Below are 14,928 nucleotides of genomic sequence, written 5' to 3'. Positions count from 1 at the left end.
CGCGTGCGCAGATGTTACCCATGCATCACGAGGAAGCGGGTCCTGAAGTCAGACGTCCAAAGTGAGACCTCCGAAGTCGCTGCGCTAAGTAACGCGCGGCTCAGTGAGCCTGCGGGCTGGTGGAAGGGTAGGGAGCTTGAACTTGACCCGCTTTCCTCAAAACCCTTGTAGCCCCTGAACTCGGATAATATAAACTTGGAAGAGATGATGGGAAGCTTAGCAAAAACCTGGAGGACCTGGGGGAAAGAATAGATGGGTTTTTAAGACCAGGAAGAGGACGGCAAAAATAGAGTTTTTGTTTCCCCCGAGGGTTTTTTACGAGTATTTTCTCATAAATAAATGCATAGACACAATACAGAATATGTAGAAATGAAGGGGGAAATGACTCATGCACCGCTCTCAAGTAACGTCAGGGTTTTGCAAGATAGTATTTCTTCTCGAATTTTAAATTGCATTTTTCATACTAGTGCAATCATTTTGACGCACAATTTTCAAGTATTTTGTACATATACAAAAGTAAAGAAAATACCCCTATGAACCACCATATAGTTGCCCAACAATTAACCAACTCATAGTCAATCTTGTTTCCTCTATCCTTGAACCTACCTCACCTTTCCCCTCTGACATTATTTTGAAGTAAATACCAGACATTCTATGATTTCACCAGTAAACATTTAAGAATGTATCTTTAAAAGACAAGCATTTCCCTTTTAAAACATACCCACCAAACTATCACCCCCCCAAAAAAAATATATATCAATAATTTTCTAATATTAAATTAGTAGTTACATTTTCCTGATTGGCCTACTCATTTAAAAAAAAAAAAACACTGTCTGAATTGAGATCCAGACCATACATTGTAACTGGTTAATATAGTTGTCTTTTTAAATCTATGTTTTTCCTCTTCCTCTTTTTCCATTGCAATTTCCTTCATTTACATCTCACGTTTTTCTTTTCCTTTCTCTCTTTATATTGTTTTTGTTTTTTAAGAAAATAGGTAGTTTGTCTTGTAGAGTTTTCCTCAGTCTAGATCTTGCAAGTGGCATCTCCATGGTGTTTTAACATCTTCCTCTTCCTTCTTGTGTTCTCTGCATGTTGGTAGTTACATCTAAAAGGTCTAATCAGATCAGGTTTGATTTTCTTTTTTACAAGACTACTTATGTGATATTGTCTGCTTCCATGAGGAGAAGAATGATGCCTGTATGTTTCTCATGTGATGTTTTCAGCCATTGATGCTCATTGCATTGGTAATGGGTTGTAAACGATGATACCATTTCAGCTTTATTGGCTGGAATACCTGTGAAGAGGAACATCCCTTCATTGGCTAATTGATTATATTAAGTAATATAAGAAAGCCATGGTAAGTGCGTAATTCTTCACCTTTAGCAATTTCAAAATAATTGGGTCCTTAGTATCCAATGGTTATTGACCAATAAGGTTTATTAATATTGTCATTAAGAACACAAATGGAGCCCTGGCCGCTCAGCCGGTGTGGCTCAGTGGTTGAGTGTTGACCCTGCACCAAGAGGTCGCTGGTTCCATTCCTGATCAGGGCACATACCCAGGTTGTGGGCCAAGTCCCTGGTAGGGGACATGCAGGAAGCAGCCAATCTATGTTCTCTCTCCTTGATGTTTCTATCTCTCTTTCTCTCTCCCTTCCTCTCTCTCTAAAATCAATAAAGATAAAACATTAAAAACAAACAAACCACAAATGGATTTGAACATATTTGTTCTTATTCAATCCACCCATTTTCCTGTCTTTGGCTGGTGGGTCCAATTCAACTTGGCACCTGAATCCTTTTGACAAAATGACTAATTTCCTTGCTTTCTGATCTGGCAAGGTGTTCTAGGATCATCGCAATTTTTTAAACAGGTTTGTTGAGGTATAATTGACATACAGTTGACTACATGTATTCAGAGTGAGCAGTTTTATGTTTTGAGGTGTGGTGTACATCACCACAAGATAGTGAGCATATATCCATGCCCTCAAAAGATTTCACATGCCCCTTTTCTATCCCTTCCTCTTGCCCTCTCTTCTCCCTCCCCCTTTCCCAAGTCTCTGATCTGCTCTCAGTCCTTATGGGCTAGTTTATATTTTATAGAATTTTATATAAATGGAATCATAGGTGATGTCCTTTATGTCTGGCTTCTTTCCCTCAGCATAACTATCTTGAGATTTGTCCATGTTGCATGTATCATTGGTTGATTCCTTTTTATAGCTGGGAAGTATTCCATTGTATGGACATACAACCATCGGTTCATCTGTTTGCTTGTTGATGGACATTTGCATTCTAGTTTTAGGCTATTACAAATAAAGCTGCTGCCCTGGCCGGTTTGGCTCAGCGGTTAGAGCGTTGGACTGCGGTCCTGAGAGACGCGGGTTCGGTTCCCGCTACGGGCGCGTGCCTCGATTGCAGTTTGTCCCCGGCCCTGGTCGATTGTGCGGGTGGCAGCCACTCGATGTGTTCCTTTCACATCGATGTTTCTCTCTCTCTCTCTGTTCCTCTCTCTCCCTCCCACTCTACCTGAACAAAAAATGGAAAAATGTCCTCTGGTGAGGATAAAAACACACAAACAAAAAACAAATAAAGCTGCTATAAACATTTCAAATTTAAGTTTTTAAAAAATTTTTATTGATTGATTTTTAGAGAGGGAGGAGGGGGAGAGAGAGAACGAGACATCAATTTGTTGTTCTACTTATTTATGCATTCATTGGTTGATTCTTGCATGTGCCCTGATGGGGATTGAACCCACAACCTTGGCATATTGGACCGTGCTCTTACCTTGGTTGCAGTTTGTCCCCGGCCCCAGTTGGGGTCCTTTGGGGTCCCATGGGGTCGTGTGGGTGGCAACCACTCATTGTGTCTTTCTCACATAGATGTTTTTCTCTCTCTCTCTTCCTCCTTCTCTCCCTCCCTTCTCCCTCCCCCTCTATCTCAAGATTAATGAAAAAAAAAATGATTTGGTGTGGTCACCTGTGCTAATTTTTCTTGTACAGACCTAGGAGTGCAATGCCTAGATCATATGGTCAGTATATATTTAACTTTTTTGTTTGTTTTTTGTACGTGCCGCTAGTGGGAACCGAACCCAGGACTCTGTTCCACAGACCAAGGCTACAACCATTGAGCCAAACTGGCCAGGGCATAACTTTTTAAGATATTGCCAAACTATTTTCCAAAGTGATTGTATTATTTTACTTTCCCACCAGCAGTAAGACACATCCCTGGTAAGGCCATTCATGATAAATTTAATCATTTTAATAGGTATGTAGTGATATCTCACTGTGTTTTTTTTATTTTATTATTATTTTTTTAATTCTCACCTGAGGATATTTTATCATGTATCTTCAGATAGAGTGCGAGGGAGAGAGAAACACATGGATGAGTTGCCTTCCACATGACCCTGACCAGGGCTGGGGATAAAATTGCAACTGAGGTACATGCCCTTGATTGGCATCGAACCTGTGACTTTTTGGTCCGCAGGTCGACACTCTAACCACTGAGCCAAACCAGCCAGAGCGTTTCCCTGATGAGTAATGTGAAGTATCTGTTCATGTACTTACTTGCTATCTGTATATCTTCTCAGTGGGGTACATGTGCAGATCTTTTGCCCATTTTTAATTGTATTGTTTTTGTTTGTTATCATTGAGTTTTGAGAGTTTTTACTTTCTGGACATAAGCCTGAAAGGCTTGTCATTTCACTCTTGTGTCTGTCAAACAGCAGAAGTTCTTAATTTTAATGAAGTCCAGTTTATTGATTTTTCTTCCTTTTATTGATCATGTGTTTGGTATCATACCTAAGAATTTCTTGTCTAGTCAGAAGCCATCTTTATGGCTTTTTCCCTGTGCTTTCTAACAGAAATGTGATAGTTTTAGGTGTTGCATCTAGGTCTCTGGCCCATTTGGGGTTAATTTTTGTGGATGACGTGAGATAGGGATCGAAGGTCTCTTTTGTTTTCTCTTTTGCTGTTAGGTATTAACTGCTGCAGCACTGGGAACACTGCTTTTGTTGAAAAGTTGATCCTTTTCCCACTGGGTGCCTTTTGCACCTTTGTTGAAAATCAGTTGTTCGTATGTACACGAAATGTCGCCTTCTGCTTTTTTTCACTTAACGCAAGTGCTGGTAAGTAAGCATTGTCCACACAGGAAAAGAGAAACTTAAAAATGTTAAGGTGGCCCTGGCCGGGTTGCCCAGTTGGTTGGAATGTTGTCCGGATGATACTCCAAGGTTGCGGATTCCATCCCCAGTCAGGGCACACACAAGAATCAACCAATGAATGCATGAATAAGTGGAACAAAAATTGATGTTTCTCTCTCTTTCTCTCCCTTCCTCTCCCTTCCTCTCTCTCTCTCTCTCTCCAATCAATCAATTTAAAAAAAAAGGTGACCCACAGTGAGCAGACCTGGTACAGAGTTTAACTTCCTAGAAAATGTCTCCCATAGTGCCCATCAGGGCTACCTTTGTTCTCGTAACTTCTTCTGCCTCCTTGCTTAAAGATTGCCTTATTTTCCCTCGAAGCCCCAGCCTTTGTGTTAGGTCTCTAGTTTCCATCAATTTTGTGGGCTGACCGCTAACCTCTCTCTTCAGCTACAGAAATCTTTGGGTTGTTTTGTTCTCCTGGACTAGAACAAGCCCACTTTAAAAAAAAAAATTTTTTTTCTTTATTGATTTTAGAGAGAGAGGAAGGGAGGGGGAGAGAGAGATAGAATCATCGATGAGAGAGAACATTGATTGGCTGCCTCCTGCATGCCCCACACTGGGGATCGAGCCCACAACCTGGGCATGTGCCCTGACCAGGAATCAAACTGATGACCTCTTGGTGCATGGGTCAACTGAGCCATACTGGCTGGGCCAAGCCCGCATTTATTTTTATCCTCACCCAAGGACATTTTTGCATTTATCTTCAGATAAAGCGGGAGGAAGAGAGGGGGGAAGAGAGAGAGAGAAACATTGATGTGAGAGAGACACATCGACTAGTTGCCACTTGCATGACCCCAAGCAGGGCCGGGGACAAACTGCAACCGAGGTACGTGCCCTTAGCAGGAACTGAACCCAGGTCTCTCTGGTCTGCTGGCCGATGATCTAACTCTGAGCCAAACCGCCCAGGGCAAGCCCGCATTTTTTAATAAGCTTTCCAATGGTCATTCAACAGAAGAGCCAGCAGGACTTTCGGAGGCAGGCAACTTGTAGAGTGAGTTAGACTCAGAGGACCGCAGGCCCTCAGGACTGGGAAGACTCATGTCCAGGGGCCAGGGCACAGAGGGACTAGGTGATGTACCCAAGGTCCCCCACACTCAGATGGCCAATTGGTGGCCGCGCCGAGAGGAGATTAGTGGCAGGTGCGTTTTCCTGGGCTTACACCTGGTTCTAGTTTTTGCATATTTGAAATCCGGCCATTTCATTTTTAAGTTAAATATTCTAAGCAAATCATGTCATGTGAAAAGAGACCGGTTCCCGTCAGGTTAGGGAAGTGAAGCCTTCTGTGACCTCATCAGCATTTACCCTAAACAGACCTATTAAAAGCTCCTCCGGACTTCCCCCACCCCCACCTCCCTGGTGGGTGTAACCGCCTCCTTGGCCTTCACAAATGGCCTACATCAGCTGCCTCAGGTGATGATCTTTTCCGGCAGAGGCAGAAGAATCTCTTGCTGCCTGAGTGGGCAGTCAGCCAGGCCCCGGGGAGGAGCCCGAGAGCCAGGGGGTGACTAGCTGTGTCCCTTTGGCACCGTGTCTCTGGGCTGCAGTTCTCCATCTCTACAGATAAGGGGGTTGAACTACAGGGTGTCCACGCCTTGCCACCTCTGTACCTTCACAGGTCTAAATATAAAATTTGCATCTTTAGTAAGCATCACAAGGGTTCTCGACTTCAACTGACACAAGAATCAGCTGGGATGTTTATGAAAAGGCAGATCACCCCTGCCGCGGGGCTCGCGTCCTGACCCAGCAGTTCTGGCATGTAGCCTGAGATGGAGAATTTTGGTTGGTGGCCCACATTTGGAGAGACACTGAATTGGGGACACACACCTCAGTCGATCATCCTAGATTGCCCTTGCTTCTTTCTCCTTTCTTAGGACTTGGGATGAGATGAAGGACCTCTATTTCCTATCATTTTTCTCCCCATCAAATATTTATTGAGGGTCTGTATGTCCAGCACTGTTTTAGATGCTGGGAATATAGCAATGAACAAATTAGAATTTCATTCCTGTTGGAGCTGACTTCCTTTCGCTTAGTAATATGTATCAAAGCTTCCTCCATAGCTTTTCGTGGCTCGATAGCTCATTTCTTTTTAGCGCTGAGTAATAGTCCGCTGTCTGGATGTGCCGCACTGTTTTTTATCCATTCACCTATTGGACATCTTGGTTGCTCCCACATTTTAGCAATGATGAATAAAGCTGCTATAACTATCCATGTGTAGGTTTTTGTGTGGATATAGTTTCCATCATTCTTATTTATTCATATTTTTAAACTTTAGGGCTTTAAATTAGAGAGAACCATGAAAAACCAGCAACTGTTGGCGGATTCTGGAGAACTTCTGACAGCCTGCGGGCGCCAGAGATAGAGGCACTTGTGATCTGATTCCTTTTTTCGTCCTTTCAGATTCACTCAGCAAATGACTCAAACACCAGTACACTAACCAAGAAAAAAGAGAGAGAGGATTTACTGTCCAGTAATTTTCAAGAGCTGATTTCTCGTGCATTTCAACTTTCTCCCGTTGCTCTTCCGCAGCGCCAAAGGCCAGGAGGCTACAGAGTGTCAACATCAGCCCAAAGAGAAAGGCTTCCAAGTTTGCTGGAGGGGTCTCCGGGCTCCCAGCTTCCTGGCTTTCAGCCTTTGGTTCTCTCTGACCAGATCATCCACCTCACCCATCACCCGCCTCTGCGCTTCCTCGAGAAGGCGTCTCCTGCGTGTCCGAGGGAAGCCAAGTGCGCAGAGGGCCAGAGTGGCTGCAGCTGCTTTGTGAAGGAAGGGTTGGCGTGCCCCCTTGTCAACCACGGACCACGTCTTCCCCACGACTTCTGGTCCTACCAGAGTCGAGGGTGACTGCTTCTGAGAACCTCAAACCTGGGTGTTAAGTTGAACAAAAAGAAGACGAACAACACAATAAATAAATTAGGTGAGAGATTGGAACAAACATTTCACAAAGAAAGACGCAGATGTACAATAAGCAACTGAACATTATTAGAAGAAATGCAAATGAAAACCATGAAGAGCTACCACCACACACCCACCAGAATGGCTACATTCAAAAGACCGGTGACACCAACATGGCAGCAGAGCTGTGGAACTCACACAGCGCGGGGGAGTGTCAGTGGTGTGAACGCGTGGGAAAAGGTCAGGCTGTCTCCTACGAAGTTCAGCATCGATACACCTATGACCCAGCAATTCCACTCCTAAGTGTTTATCCAGGAGGAACGAACACGGGTTTACAAACAGATTAGAATAAGAATGTCCATTGCAGCCCACACGGGAAAGAGCTTAGCTGTCCATCAGCAGAGCCCCGTGTGACCTAGTATATCCACACGACTGACTACAACTCGGTGATGAGAGTCAAGAACTCGAACCTGCCCCAACTTGGATGTCTCAAAAACGTCTTTTGCCACGTTCCGTCCTGCTCTAGTCATCTGGGCCTCTGAGAGCGGAATTAGGTCGTCCAGGGCTTGGAGTTGAACAGGATAAAGTGGTGATAGAAGCCGCAGTGGGGACCTGCACAGGACTGATCTTCTGAGAGAAAATCCATGTGCTCCTGCACCCCAGGCCCTCCAGCCTCAGCATCGGCCGTTCCCCTAGAATTCCCTGGCCGCGGTCCTGTGCTCATGTTTGTTCCTTCTAGAATTCAGCATGCGGGAGCACGTGTGCTGTGTGTGTGTGTGTGTGTGTGTGTGTGTGTGTGTGTGTGTGTGTGTAAAAATATCCTCGGGTGAGGATAAAAAAAATAAATTAATTACTTAAAAAAAAAAAACAGCCCAGCTGGTGTGGCTCAGTGGTTGAGTGTCAACCCAGGCACCCAGAGGTCGCCCGTTCAATTCCCGGTCAGGACACATACCCAGGTTGTGGGCCCGATCCCCAGTGGGAGGCATGCAGGAAGCAGTCGGTCGATGTTCTCCCTCATTGATGTTTCTCTCTCTCTCTCTCTCCCTTCCTCTCTCTCTAAAAGTCAATAAAGAAAAAATATATTAAAAAGAAAAAGAAAAACGAGTATTGACGAGGATGCGGAGACATTAGAACCCTCATACATCGCTGTTGCAAATGTAAAATTGCTGTGCAGACCGGTTCAATGATTCCTCAAAAAGCTAAACAGAATTACGATATCAGCCAATGAGTCCATTCCCAGGCAGACACCTGAGAGAACTGAAAGACGACTTTAAGCAGATGCTTGCATGCCCGTCTGCTGCAGACTATTCACAACAGCTGGAAGGCCAAGAGCACCCCAGCGCCCATCAAGAGGTGAATGCATAGCAAAACGCAGCCTGTACGTGGACTATTATTCAGCCATGAAAAGGAGTGCAGTTCTGATACATGCTACCATGTGGCAGACAGAACCTTGAGGACATTATGCGCAGTGAAACAAACCAGACACAGAAGAGCAGATATTGTGTGGTTCCACTTACGTGAAACATCTACAATATGAAAATCCATAGAGACAGAAAGTAGACTGGAGGTTACCAGGGGTCAGGAAGAGGAGGGAACAGGAAATTATTGCTTACCACGTAAAAGAGTTTCTCTCTGGCTTAATGAAACGGTTTTAGAAACAGGCAGCATGATGGTTGCTGAACATTGTAAATGGAATTAATGGCACTGAATTGTACACTTAAAAATGGTAGAAACCGCAAATTATATATATTATTATTGTTGTTGTTTATTTATTTTTTAATCCTCACCTGAGGACACCTTTTTCCATTTTTTGTTCAGATAGAGTGGAAGAGAGAGAGAGAGAGAGAAACATCGACGTGAATGGGACACATCAAGTGGTTGCCACCCACACAACCCAACCAGGGCCGGGGACAAACTGCAACCGAGGTACATGCCCTTAGCGGGAACCGAACCCGGGTCTCTCCGGACCGCAGGCCGCCGCTCTAACCGCTGAGCCAAACTGGCCAGGGCTGCCTTTTTTTTTTTTTTAATACCATGTGCTTTTGCATATATAATGTTCCCTTCTTTCCCCGGCATTTCTACCCAAGTCTGGTGCTCCCCCCTGCACCCGTCCTGGGAGAGGATCATGGCTCAGCATCCTTCCTGTCCACATGTCTTGAGCTCCAGGAAGGTTGGTTTGGGAAATTTCTGGTTCATCTCTCCATCCAGCTCCTGGCACAGGCCCATGTTCAGCATGCTCAGTAGACCCTGTGGTGTGCAGGGATGGAAGAATCAGTACCCTGCTCTGCACAGAGAGGATTTCCCTCTCCCACATCTGCCTCCACCCCTCTGGAGGTGTTTACAGACAGAGACACCTGGGCGTGAAGGGAATTACACTCCCAGGAGCGCTGAGTAGAGAAAGGGGCTGGGGCATCTCTGGATGTCTTTGCTCGCCTTTCAGGGAGATGCACTGGCTTCCGAGGCCCCCTGAGTTCTGGAGAGGGAGATGTCGGAGTGTGGGGACTGGCCACTTGGTAGACAGGCACGAACAGCAGGGTGTCAGGATTAGATTCAGCTGCCAGGAAAGTGACAGAGCCCCACAATGATAGCGGCTGAAATCCATCAAAGCCCAGAGGAAGCGCACGCAGGGCTGGTTTGGCAGCTGTGTCCACAAACTTCCTGGGGCACAGACTCCCTTCAGTTCACCAGGCCACCATCCTAGGGTGTGGGCCTCACGGTCTGACCCAAACCGGCGGCTGGAATTCCATGAACAGTGGAGGAAGGATTGAAGGAGAAAGGGGTTCTGGGGAGGTACCTGAGCTGCCCCATGAGACTTGCTTGGATCCCCTTGGCCAGAACTTAGTCACATGGCCACACTAGAGTGGCTGAGACAAATGGTCTTTATCTGGGTAGCCATGTGCAGGCTAAAAAGTGAGCATTCTACTGTTAGAGAGGAAGAAGAGGAGGGAGAAAATGGCAGGCAGCCTGTCTGCCACGCACGGACGGACGGACAGATGAAGAGAAACACGTTTTGAGTAAGTACCATACTTCCTGCATTGTGCTTGATATTTTAATGTATTAGTCACTTCTCCTCCAAACCCTTGGAGGCAGGCAGACCTTGTAACCCATCGTGATGATGTGGGAACAAGCTCAGAACTTTGGTTATATAACTAGTGGGGTCTGGAGCTGGGAAGCCAAACTTGGCCGTGGACTGAATGTTGTGCCCCCCACCTGAGTTTCTATGTTGAAGCCCTAACCCCCAGTGTGATGGTATTAGGAGAGGGCCTTTGGGAAGCCGTTAGCCGTAGATGAGTCATGAGGGTGGGGCCCTCGTGGTGGATGAGTGTCCTTGCGAGGACACAGGAGAGGTGGTCTCCAGCCAGGGCGGGAGCCTGCACTAAGAACAGAATCTGACAGCACCTTGATCTTGGACTTTCCCATCGATGGTATTTTGTTATAGCAGCCCAAGCTGGCTGAGACAGACTTCAAAGCTTTTGCCAACCACACCCACTGCCTTGGGAGTCTCAGGGGGGGAGTTCTGCCATCTTTTTCTTATGCTCAAACTAGCTGTCCAGGCCAGAAAGGTCTGGAGGAAAAACAACTGGTAATGTTTTTATTTTTTAATTAATCCTCACTCGAGGATATATCTTTTCAAATTGATTTTAGAGAGAGGAAGGAAGAGAGAGAGAGAGAGAAATATCAATGTGAGAGAAATATCAATGTGAGAGAGACACACTGATCAGTTGCCTCCCATATGCACCCCAAATGGGAATCAAACCCACAACCTTTTGGTGTGTGGGACGATGCTCCAACTAACTGAGCCACCCAGCCAGGGCAGGAATTTTATTTTTTATCCTCACCCTAGGACATTTTTGCATTTTATCTTCAGATAAAGGGAGAGGGAGAGAGGGAGAAACATCAATGTGAGAGAGACACATTGAGTGGTTGCCACCCACACTACCCCAACCAGGGCCGGGGACAAACTGCAGCTGAGGTACGTGCCCTTAGTGGGAACCAAACCCAGGACTCTCCGGTCCTTGGGCTGACACTCCAACCGCTGAGCCAAACTGGCTGGGGCAGGAATGTTTTATATTTTATTATTTTTATTTTTTACTTTATTGATTTTAGAGAGAGGAAGGGAGAGGGAGAGAGAGCGAGAAACATCGATGAGAGAGAACATCGATTGGCCACCTCCTGCATGCCCCCCACTGGGGATGGGGCCCACAACCTGGGCATGTGCCCTGACCGGGAATTGAACCTGCAACCTCTCGGTGAAGGGGTTGATGCTCAACCACTGAGCCACACTGGCCAGGCACAGGAATGTTTTAAAATATGCAATTGCCCCCTCTTGTTTTCAACGCTTAGGCTGAGGGGTGCAGATGGAGAGCAGGAAGACAACATTCTGGCTGGTCTGGTCCACACCAGCGCTGAGGACAGGGCGATTGTGCAAGGGAGACGTGAGGTTCTGGGGCATGAGCAAGCCCTGGTCACTGCCTCTGGGCCTCTGTTCTCCCGCCCATCCTGTCAGAGGAGGAGGACGGGCTGAGCAGGGCTCCTCCTGCCTTCGGACCCTTGGGGGAGCTCTGCAGAGAATATTCTGTCTCCTCACGTGTGTGTCTTCCACTTCCCCTCCATGGGGTTACAGAACGAGCTAGTACAGCCAACAATGTTTCTTTAAAAATGTGTTTTGTTGTGGTAGAGCCCTTAGCATGAGTGCGGCCCTCTTAAACTGTCATGTGTGCACACATCCTGCTGGCTGCAGGCACAGCGCACGCAGCGACCTCCAGACTCCTTCATGTCGCCCAACTGAAACCTGCGGGGCGGCTGGGCGTCGCTTCCTTCCCCTCCCCCGCCCTGGCAACCACCATTCCACTCTTCGACTGCCTCACTTCCCTCATATACGTAGTCATGCGGCATTTGTCCTCCTGTGACTGGCTTATTTCACTGAGTGTAATGTCCCCGAGGTTCATCCAAGTTTTTGCAGAATTTCCTTCTTAAGGCTGAATAGTATTCCTCTGTGTGTGTGTGTGTGTGTGTGTGTGTGACATTTTCTTTTTTTTTTCTTTATTGATTTTTAGAGAGAGAGAGGAAGGGAGAGAGAGCTAGAAACATCGATGAGATAAAACATCCACTGGCCGCCCCCTACACGCCCCCCACTGGGGATCAGGCCCACAACCTGGGCATGTGCCCTGACTGGGAATTGAACCGGTGACCTCTTGGTGCAGGGGTAGACACTCGACCACTGAGCCACACCGGCCAGGTATGTGTGACATTATCTTTATCCATTCATCTGTTGCTCATGGGCATTCGGTTGTTTCCACATCTTGGCTGAAGAGCGCTGTGATGCACACAGGAATGATAATATCTCTGAGGTCTTCATTCCAGTTGTTTTGGATAAATAGCCCGAGGTGGAACTGCTAGGTCATATGGAAATTTTATTTCTAGTTTTTTTTTTAAGAAGCCCCCATACTGTTTTCAGAGGGGCTGTACCAGTTTATATTCCCACCAGCAGTGAGCAAGCTTCCCATTTCTCCACATCCTCTCCAACACTTGTTGCTTTTGTGGTTTTTTTGTTGTTAATCCTCACCTGAGGACAATCTTCCATTGACCTTCAGAGAGCTGGGGGGGAGGGGAGGAGAGACACAGGATTGGTTGCTTCCTGCACGACCCTGACTGGGGCTGGGAATGAACCTACAACCCAGATACATGCCCTTGACCAGGACCGAACCTGTGACCTTTCAGTCCACAGGCTGATGCTCTAACTGCTGAGCCAAACTGCTCAGGGCGCTTTTGCCTGTTTTTTGTTTTTTAGTCCTAGCCGTCCTGACAGGTGTGACATTTTGTTCTGAGAAAAGTAGCCTCTCCCTACAGGTTACTTTTCTCAGACTACGAAAGTGTTTGAAAGAGCAACTTTATGGTCAGAAAACATTTATAAAAGGACTTATGTCCCTTACGCAGAACAAAATGCTTTGAGTCTTGTCCAAATTCAAGCAGATTTAAACAGATTTCAGGAGTCCTCAAGCATCTCAGCTAGGACAGCACCCCCAGCCCTCGGCCTGCGTCAGTTGCTCTGCCGTTTGGCCTGCCCGGTGCGGGAAGAACCTTCCCGGAGCTTGCCTCATCGTTGAAGCAGATTAGACACGGTTTCGTCCACGTGAGATCAATTGCCGAACCATTTCAACAGTCCAGCCGTTGGGTGGGGAAGGAGATAAAATCTGCGGAGAGAGATCGGTGCCTCCCCACAGGCAAATGCACACCAGTTAGATGATCCGATGGGAGGGAAGGTCTGATTTAAAATATCAACAAAACAGATAAAATGTCCGAGGATAAACATGGTAAGAAACATGCGAAAACCTCCATGAAGAAAACGTTGAAGCACCCCCGCAGGACCTGAAACTGGGAAGGCAGGCGTGTTCTTTCTGGGGCAGGAGGACTCAACGTCGTAAAGACGTTCGCTCTTCGGAAGGTCGCTTATACATTTAACGTGATCCGAACAGAAACACCCAGGACTTTTTATCTGAAACTAGACAAGCCGATTCTAAAGTTTATGCTGAAAACATAAACAAGCAAGAAGAGCCAGAGCTCTGAGAGCCCGGGGGGAGGACCGGCCTGCTCTGCAATCTCAGGAATGAGCCCAGCGTGCTGAGCACAGGCCGGACACGGACGGAGCAGGGAGCCCAGAAACAGCCCCCACCGCGTGGACACTCAGTGTGCAGTCACCCTCTCAGTTCTGAGAGCTGGCAGTGGGCCTTTTAATAAACTATCTGGACAACGGGGTAGCCATCTGGGAAACAGAGAGAGAGATGCAACGTCACACTGATCACCAGGAGAGCCTTCAAATGGATCAAAGATTTCAATGTAAAAAATGAAAAATATAAAAAAAATAAAAAAAAAAAATGAAAAATAGAGATGAAATCCTTTGCCCTCGATAAGAACAAGAGTTGTGGTGGGCACAGGGCTGGACTCAGAACGGATGGTCACGTGTGAGAGAGGGGAATCCTATCCACCGGACTCAGATGCCTTTTTTTTTTTTAATCCTCACCCGAGGACATTTTTCCATTTTTTGCACAGACAGAGTGGGAGGGAGAGAGAGGAAGAGAGAGAGAGAGAGAAACATCGATGTGAAAGGGACACATCGAGTGGCTGCCACCCGCACGACCAACCAGGGCCGGGGACAAACTGCAACCGAGGCACATGCCCTTAGCGGGAACCGAACCCGGGTCTCTCCGGACCGCAGGCGGATTCAGATGCCTTTTTTTGACCGGAGGCTTAGACTGGTTAGGGCACAGGAGGCCACCTGTTCAAGGCCATCCCGGAGTCTGGGTCCTAACCTTCACACTACTGCTCCTGGCTGCGGATGCGATCAACCACCACCGGCCACGTAGCTAATGAAACGGGGCCCGGGCTTGGTGGAGGCAGGGCTTGGGGGCGACAGGACAGGGCGACAGTCCTGCTTTCAAGGGGTAGCTTTTCAGTTGGAGGAGCGGGCAGGCACTTGGGGGTTCGAGTCTGGGAGCTGGTCAGGAAAGGTTGCTCAGGATGTGGGTGTGTAGGATCCGTTCTGTGTCAGGTTGGGAATACAGAGAAGAGAGACTGTGGCCTCAGGTACGAAGGCTAAAGCCAGGGACCCCAGGAGGGACTTAATGGGCCAAAAGGGTGAGAGAACCGGCCCCGGCTCAGGCTGTAAAAGGCCTGGAAGCCAAGGTCATAGTGAGTCCTGGTCCCACTGCACTTCTTAGTACACACTCATGTCGGCTCCTCGACCAGCCCGGGGACATTGGCTCGTTTTTGCAACAGATGAAGGAAGAGAGCAGAGGTAAGGGCCCTGCCCAAGGTCCACAGCCTGGGATACAGCCC

The sequence above is a fragment of the Molossus molossus genome, unplaced genomic scaffold (genome assembly GCF_014108415.1).
Source record: "Molossus molossus isolate mMolMol1 unplaced genomic scaffold, mMolMol1.p scaffold_m16_p_19, whole genome shotgun sequence".
Classification (NCBI taxonomy): Eukaryota; Metazoa; Chordata; class Mammalia; order Chiroptera; family Molossidae; genus Molossus; species Molossus molossus.
The sequence above is the reverse complement of the archived record's forward strand: the minus strand, read 5'-3'. Positions refer to the sequence as shown.